Source organism: Oncorhynchus kisutch, linkage group LG6, assembly GCF_002021735.2.
Source record: "Oncorhynchus kisutch isolate 150728-3 linkage group LG6, Okis_V2, whole genome shotgun sequence".
NCBI classification, from domain to species: domain Eukaryota; kingdom Metazoa; phylum Chordata; class Actinopteri; order Salmoniformes; family Salmonidae; genus Oncorhynchus; species Oncorhynchus kisutch.
The window spans coordinates 25,947,177-25,956,527 of NC_034179.2; positions in this window are offsets into that span (position 1 = coordinate 25,947,177).

Below are 9,351 nucleotides of genomic sequence, written 5' to 3' on the forward strand. Positions count from 1 at the left end.
ACATACATTTGTTTTCCTATTCTATTAATCTGGTTTAGATTTGACATGATGACCACAAGAAAATGAACCATGTGCACACTTAGTTGTTTTTTCCAAATTCAAAGTGTGTTGGTGCTGTTGAGAGGTAATGAACCTTGTGTGATGAAGTTGAACTCCATGCCTGGATTTTGTTTACAAATGTTTTATTATACTTGAATCAGGAGGATATATGTCCAGAAGAAGCAGTTCCACATCATGGAAAGGGGAAAAAAATAAAGATTTAAAGATAAAATGGAGCAAGTTTACCAAACGTAATCAACAAGATTTCAAAAGATCTAGTGTGAAGGAAACCAAAGTTAAGGAACGGCAATATAGTACAAACAAACTCTAAAACTACTGTGTATTGATAAAGTCCTCTGAGAAGTCCAATAAACTAACCCACAAATAACAGTTTGCTTTTTTATGGGAATGAGAGATGATACAACTAGTGAAAGAGAGATGGACCAAGCTATGAATCAATGCTTTTTAGTCAAAATCGCAGCTTTCGTCATCATGTACTGATGTGTGTATCGTGAAAGTATCAGTTATTTAGTTCTGTCCTCATCAGACTTTTAGGAACTGTACAGATCTCTGTTTCAAGCGCATATGTTTTGAAGAGTGAACCCAACCAACTGTTTCTATTTGATATTTCTTTATTTGACAGTGTATAGCAGGCGGACAGAACACTGATAACCCTATCTTCAATAGACCCCTTCTCAGTGTCTCATCTGAAAGGTTAGGCTGGAGGGAATGTTATTGCCTTGGTTTTACTCAATGGAAATGTGCCACTTTAAAGAACTGAAAGGAATGAATTCACATACAATGTGTCCTAAATCGAATGAATTGAACATGTCTGTACTTGAAGGCTCTTTATTTTCAGCAGCATAGGAGAGAGAGTATATAGATATTAGTTAACCACTTTGATCAATGCAAAGGATAAAACAATGAGAAAATGTATTTTCTCTTCAAACATTGCTTTTAATATACAGGAACGGCCATTTGGACTTCCTTTCAAAATGGCAAAGCATAGAAATGACAGCTGAAAAACTTTTGGATGCAGAGCACCCCCACCACCTGTTAACACACTAATACCAGAGGAAAGTGTGGGAGCAGACACTTGTCTCTGAAAGGCAGACTGAGCTCTCTGTAAATGTGTTGTTGGTTTTCATGATTCTCAACTGAAGTCAATTGTGTCTTGCGCTGGTGTGATATCTCCTAATTTGGCACATCTCAAGGTTATGCAAAATATTTTTAACCACTGGCCACAGTTTTACTGTTTATTTCCCTCATTTTTTTTACACAGTAAGCTCCACCTCTGTAAATAATTTTGTGTAAAAATTGACAAAGGTATATTTACTACACTGTAAATACATGTGATGATATATTGTATTATTTAGCTTTTTGTAAAGCAGTTAGTTGCTGTACATGTAAAACATACAAATTGAATTATTCTAGTGTTAGTAATGATGACCTCTCCATCATGTCACTGCATTGTCATTAACTATATTGAGGAAAATAAAAGGTTCAAATCGAGGATATAGATGACTGTGTACTCTAAACCTCCACTGTATGATCGGTTGCTGTCCTCATCTGACATTTACAGATGTTGCCCTAATAAATCATTTCTGTCCGACCTCTAGCTGCTGGAGTCATATTTGAAGATAATGGCATGTATGTGTGTTTTTGAATATGCTTTTGATGTACAATTTATTGATGATGAAAAATAGTGCTCCCCCTCCCTAATTAGTCAAATAAGAGAGAAAAAATAAACCCCACAGGGCCATAAGTAAACAGGGATATGAATTAGAATTAATCAGGGGGATTTTTCCACAAATAGACAGGTGTTATCTAATTTGGCTAACTTTTTATTAAAATGTATTGTAGTGAGATCATTTATTTATTTTGGGATATGAATACCGAGTATGTCCAATTCACCGTCGTCCCATTATATTGGTAAACTGCACGGTAACGTAAAAGTTCCGATACCTAATATATTGCTTTTATCATAATTTAATCCAGAGACGTTAGAAAAATGATCTAGATCCTCTGAGGCTGTGGAGGGATCCAAATTGCTGATTTGAAATTAAACATGAATCGTCAGTGAACAATGATACCTTTGTTCTTAAGCCCTGGAGTTCTTGATATTATTGTTGGATTTTAATAGCTAATATTTTGATGGACATAATATATAAATACTCCTCTTAACAATGTATTACTTTCTGAGAAGTAGCCATTATTTACTATTTTACACCTGGTGTTACTATACATAACTTTTACCCATTGTATAAGAGATTCTACCAAATAAAAATGATCCAAACGTTTATATATAAATTCCAGTCGTACTTTATCAAAGGCATTTTCACAGTCAGCTATGAATACCAGGCCTGGTTTCCCAGATGTTTCATAGTGTTCTATTGTTTACAGTACTTTATAGCCTTATATTATCTCCACTGTATTGTCCATGTAAAAAAACTGTCTGATTAGGATGAATAATATCTGACAATACCTTTTTAATTCTATGCGTTATGCATTTTGCCAGGATTTTGACATCACAACAATGAAGTATAAGGGGTCTTCAGTTTTTTTAGGTGGACTGGATCTTTATATTTACCATCTGGGTCCTGTTGCACTAATAGTGACATTAGACCTTCTTGCTCAGTAACTGATAGACTATCATTTTTATAGGAGTGGTAAAACATGTTAATAACGGACCTTTGAATACAAAGAAAAATATTTGATATACCTCAACTGGTATGCCATCCAGCCCTGGAGATTTCCCAGCCTTAAAGGCTTTCATTGCATCTAGAAGTTCCTCCTCTGTAATTGGGCCTTCACAGAGTCTTTCTGTACAGCTGTACATTTTACACTATTCATTGAAAAAAATAATGGATGATGCAAACATTTGTAACAAGTTTCAATAAATTATTTTTGGTAGCATTTCTTTGTTGAAGATTTTTTTTAAACTATATTTGTTACAATATATTCCATCCAGTTTAATATATTTTAAAAATAAAGCACACTTGATCTTTCTTGAATAAGTTCCTCCATTTATTTTGGTTTTTCCTCTGACTTATTCGGTGCCTCTGTTACAGTTTTTATTGCTATATACAGTTCCAGTCAAAGGTTTGGACACACCTACTCATTCAAAGGTTTGGACACACCTACTCATTCAAAGGTTTGGACACACCTACTCATTCAAAGGTTTGGACACACCTACTCATTCAAAGGTTTGGACACACCTACTCATTCAAAGGTTTGGACACACCTACTCATTCAAAGGTTTGGACACACCTACTCATTCAAAGGTTTGGACACACCTACTCATTCAAAGGTTTGGACACACCTACTCATTCAAAGGTTTGGACACACCTACTCATTCAAAGGTTTGGACACACCTACTCATTCAAAGGTTTGGACACACCTACTCATTCAAAGGTTTGGACACACCTACTCATTCAAAGGTTTGGACACACCTACTCATTCAAAGGTTTGGACACACCTACTCATTCAAAGGTTTGGACACACCTACTCATTCAAAGGTTTGGACACACCTACTCATTCAAAGGTTTGGACACACCTACTCATTCAAAGGTTTGGACACACCTACTCATTCAAAAGGTTTTTATTTTTACTATTATCTACATTGTAGAATAATAGTTAAGACATCCAAACTATGAAATAACACATATAGAATCATGTAATGTTCTTAATAATATGTTTGAGCCAATGAGTTGTGTTATGTCAAGGTAGGGGTGGTATACAGACGAGAGGCCTATTTGGTAAAAGACAGCTCAAAAAAGCAAAGTCCATCGTTACTTTAAGAAAGGAAGGTCAGCCAATCTGGAAAATGTCACTACCTTTGAAAGTTTCTTCAAGTGCAGTTGCAAAAACCATCAAGCGCTATGATGAATCTGGTTCTCATGAGGACCGCCACAGGAAAGGCAGACCCAGAGTTACCTCTGCTGCAGAGGATAAGTTCATTAGAGTAAACTGCACCTCAGATTGCAGCCCAAATAAAAGCATCACAGAGTTCAAGTAACAGACACATCTCAGCATCAACATTAGAGATATACAGCAAGAGGAGCATAATATGGATTTAATGGACCGTAAATGAAATCACACGACAATCCATCATCACGCTCATGCACTTTTTTTATTTCACCTTTATTTAACCAGGTAGGCTAGTTGAGAACAAGTTCTCATTTGCAACTGCGACCTGGCCAAGATAAAGCATAGCAATGTGAACAGACAACACAGAGTTACACATGGAGTAAACAATAAACAATAAAACAAGTCAATAACATAGTATTAAAAAAAATCTATTATATTGTGTGCAAAAGGCATGAGGAGGTAGGCAGTAGAGAGAGGTGCAGTAGAGAGAGAGTCAAAAACAGCAGGTCCCAGGACAAGGTAGCACGTCCAGTGAACAGGTCAGGGTTCCATAGCCGCAGGCAGAACAGTTGAAACTGGAGCAGCAGCAGGTGGACTGGGGACAGCAAGGAGTCTCCCTTGATCCTAGGTCCTGGCAGTGTTGTGCAGACTCAGGACAACTGAGCTTTGGAGAAATACACACATTTAAAGAGGAGTCCGTAATTTTCTTTCTAATGATCGTGATCTTTTCGTCAAAGAAGTTAATGAATTTATCACAGCTGAAGTGAACGCCACCCTCTCTTGGGGAATGCTGCTTTTTAGTTCGATTTGCGACAGTATCAAAAATAAATGTTGCATTGTTCTTATTCTCCTCAATTAAGTTGGAAAAATAGGATGATCGAGCAGCAGTGAGGGCTCTTTGGTACTGTCTTTCCAAGCTAATCGGAAGACTTCCAGTTTGGTGTCGTGCCATTTCTGTTCCAATTTTCTGGAAGCTTGCTTTTTTCTGTATACCAGTGAGCTAGTTTATGACAAATATGTTTTTGTTTTTAGGGGTGCGACTGCGTATTGGGTATTACACAAGGTTAAATTGAGTTCCTCAGTTAGGTGATACACCGATTTTTGAACTCTGTGGTCCTTGGGTAGGTGGAAGGGCATCTAGGAAGCTTTGGGTTGTTTGAGAATTTATAGCACAGCTTTGATGATCCTTAGTTGGGGTCTGAACAGATTATTTGTTGAAATTGCAATGGTAATAAAATGGTGGTCCGATAGTCCAGGATTATGAAAAAAAACATTAAGATCCACAATATTTATGCCACAGGAATAAAACTAGGTCCAGAGTATGACTGTGGAAAAACCCACTGAGTCGATGATGGCTCCGAAAGCCTTTTGGATTGGGTCTGTGGACTTTTGCAAGAGAATATTAAAGTCACCAAAAATGTGAATATTATCTGCCATGTACTCCCTGTTCACCCACGACTGCGTGGCCACGCACGCCTCCAACTCAATCATCAAGTTTGCGGACGACACAACAGTGGTAGGCTTGATTACCAACAACGACGAGACGGCCTACAGGGAGGAGGTGAGGGCCCTCGGAGTGTGGTGTCAGGAAAATAACCTCACACTCAACGTCAACAAAACTAAGGAGATGATTGTGGACTTCAGGAAACAGCAGAGGGAACACCCCCCTATCCACATCGATGGAACAGTAGTGGAGAGGGTAGCAAGTTTTAAGTTCCTCGGCATACACATCACAGACAAACTGAATTGGTCCACTCACACAGACAGTATCGTGAAGAAGGCGCAGCAGCGCCTCTTCAACCTCAGGAGGCTGAAGAAATTCGGCTTGTCACCAAAAGCACTCACAAACTTCTACAGATGCACAATCGAGAGCATCCTGGCAGGCTGTATCACCGCCTGGTACGGCAACTGCTCCGCCCTCAACCGTAAGGCTCTCCATAGGGTAGTGAGGTCTGCACAACGAATCACCGGGGGCAAACTACCTGCCCTCCAGGACACCTACACCACCCGATGTTACAGGAAGACCATAAAGATTATCAAGGACATCAACCACCCGAGCCACTGCCTGTTCACCCCGCTATCATCCAGAAGGCGAGGTCAGTACAGGTGCATCAAAGCTGGGACCGAGAGACTGAAAAACAGCTTCTATCTCAAGGCCATCAGACTGTTAAACAGCCACCACTAACATTGAGTGGCTGCTGCCAACACACTGACACTGACACTGACTCAACTCCAGCCACTTTAATAATGGGAATTGATGGGAAATTATGTAAATATATCACTAGCCACTTTAAACAATGCTACCTTATATAATGTTACTTACCCTACATTATTCATCTCATATGCATACGTATATACTGTACTCTATATCATCGACTGTATCCTTATGTAATACATGTATCACTATCCACTTTAACTATGCCACTTTGTTTACATACTCATCTCATATGTATATACTGTACTCGATACCATCTACTGTATCTTGCCTATGCTGCTCTGTACCATCACTCATTCATATATCCTTATGTACATATTCTTTATCCCCTTACACTGTGTATAAGACAGTAGTTTTGGAATTGTTAGAGTTAGATTACTTGTTGGTTATTACTGCATTGTCGGAACTAGAAGCACAAGCATTTCGCTACACTCGCATTAACATCTGCTAACCATGTGTATGTGACAAATAAAATTTGATTTGATTTGATTTTGATTTGATAGGAATTCAGGGAACTCCGTGAGGAACGCTGTATATGGCCCAGGAGGCCTGTAAACAGGAGCTATAAAAAAGTGACTGAGTAGGCTGCATAGATTTCAAGACGAAAATGCAGTCTTTTTTTGTCAACTGAAATGTACTATCGTAAATGTTAGCCTTTGCAGGAAACACGGGGATATGGTCACTAGGCCTCATTTAACACAGTAAATTCATCAGGCTTAAGCCATTTTTCAGTCAGGCCAATCACATCAAGATTATGATTGGTGATTTGTTCATTGACTATAACTGCCTTGGAAGTGAGGGATCCAACATTAAGTAGCCCTATTTTGAGATATGACAATCTCTTTCAATAAAGACAGTAGGTCTTTATTCCAGTGAGATTGATAGAGCGAACACCGCCATGTTTAGTTTTGCCCAACCTAGATTGAGGCAAAGACAAGGTCTCAATGGGGATAACTGAGCTGTCTACACTGACTGTGCTGTCTACACTGACTCCACTAAACTGGCAGGCTGGCTAACAGCCTGCTGCCTAGCCTGCACCCTATTTCATTGTGGAGCTAGAGGAGTTAGAGCCCTGTCTATGTTCATAGATAAGATGAGAGCGCCCCTCCAGCTAGGATGGAGTCTGTCACTCCTCAACAGGCCAGGCTTGGTCCTGTTTGTGGGTGAGTCCCAGAAAGAGGGCCAATTATCTACAAATTCTATCTTTTGGGAGGGGCAGGAAACAGTTTTCAACCAGCAATTGAGTTGTGAGACTCTGCTGTAGAGCTCATCACTCCCCCTAACTGGGAGGTGGCCAGAGACAATTACTCGATGCCGACACATCTTTCTAGCTGATTTACACGCTGAAGCTATATTACGCTTGGTGATCTCTGACTGTTTCATCCTAACATCGTTGGTGCCGATGTGGATAACAATATCCCTATACCATCTACACTCGCCAGTTTTAGCCTTAGCCAGCACCATCCTCAGATTAACCTTTACGTCGGTAGCCCTGCCCCCTGGTAAACAGTGTATGATCGCTGGATGATTATTTTTAAGTCTATTATTGCAGGTAATGGAGTCACCAAAGACATGGGGTTTTCAATTTGTCAGAGCTAATGGTGGGAGGCTTCGGTGTCTTAGACCCCGTAACGGGAGGAGTAGAGACCAGAGAAGGGTTGGCCTCTGACTCCAACTCCGTTGCTTAATGGAGAAAACCGGTTGAAAGTTTCTGTCGGCTGAATGAGCGACACCGGTTGAGCATTCCTACAGCATTTGCTTCCATAAAACCATGAGAAAATTGTCCGGCTGCAGGGACCATGCGAGGGGCTTTATACTACCATCTGTACTTATTGGTGGCACAGACGCGGTTTCATCCATTCTTACACTTAAATTACCCTTGGCTAATTCCGTGCAAATATTCAGTCAATAATATTTCACAAATACCGGAGCCTGTGAGTTCAAATAGACGTTATTACAATAGTAATATAAGCCGAGCTGGGTCATGAACACAAAATTACTTTCCAGTCTTGGCACACTCCCTTTACACAAGTTTCATCCTTACGTCACACACATCCAGTTGAAGTCGGAAGTTACATACACTTGGGTTGGAGTCATTAAAACTTGTTTTTCAACCACTCCACAAATTTATTGTTAACAAACTATAGTTTTGGCAAGTCCGTTATGACATCTACTTTGTGCATGACACAAGTAATTTTTCCAACAATTGTTTACAGACAGATTATTTCACTGTATCACAATTCCAGTGGGTCAGAAGTTTACATACTCTAAGTTGACTGTGGCTTTAAACAGCTTGGAAAATTACAGAAAATGATGTCATTGCTTTAGAAGTTTCTGATAGCCTAATTGACATAATTTGAGTCAATTGGAGGTGTACCTGTGGATGTATTTCAAGGCCTACCTTCAAACTCAGTGCCTCTTTGCTTGACATCATGAGAAACTAAAATAAAAATCAGCCAAGACCTTAGAAAAAAAATTGTAGACCTCCACTCGTCTGGTTCATCCTTGAGACCAATTTCCAAATGCCTGAAGGTACCACGTTCATTTGCACAAACAATAGTACGCAAGTGTAAACACCATGGGACCATGCAGCCGTCATACCGCTCAGGAAGGAGACGCGCTCTGTCTCGTAGAGATGAACGTACTTTGATGCGAATAGTGCAAATCAATCCTAGAACAACAGCAAAGGACCTTGTGAAGATGCTGGAGGAAACAGGTACAAAAGTATCTATATCCACAGTAAAACGAGTCCTATATCGACGTAACCTGAAAGGCCGCTCAGCAAGGAAGAAGCCATTGCTCCAAAAAAAACATTAAAAAGCCAGACTACGGTTTGCAACTGCACATTGGGACAGAGATCGTACTTTTTTGATCTGATGAAACAAAAATAGATCTGTTTGGCAATAATGACCATCGTTATGTTTGGAGGAAAAAGGGGGAGGCTTGCAAGCCGAAGAACACCATTCCAACCGTGAGGCACGGGGGTGGCAGCATCATGTTGTGAGGGGGGGGGGGGGGGGGGGGGGGCTTTGCTGCAGGAGGGCCTGGTGCACTTCACAAAATAGATGGCAACATGAGGTAGGAAAATTATGTGGATATATTGAAGCAACATCTCAAGACATCAGTCAGGAAGTTAAAGCTTGGTCGCAAATGGGTCTTCCAAATGGACAATGACCCCAAGCATACTTCCAAAGTTGCGGCAAAATGGCTTAAGGACAACAAAATCA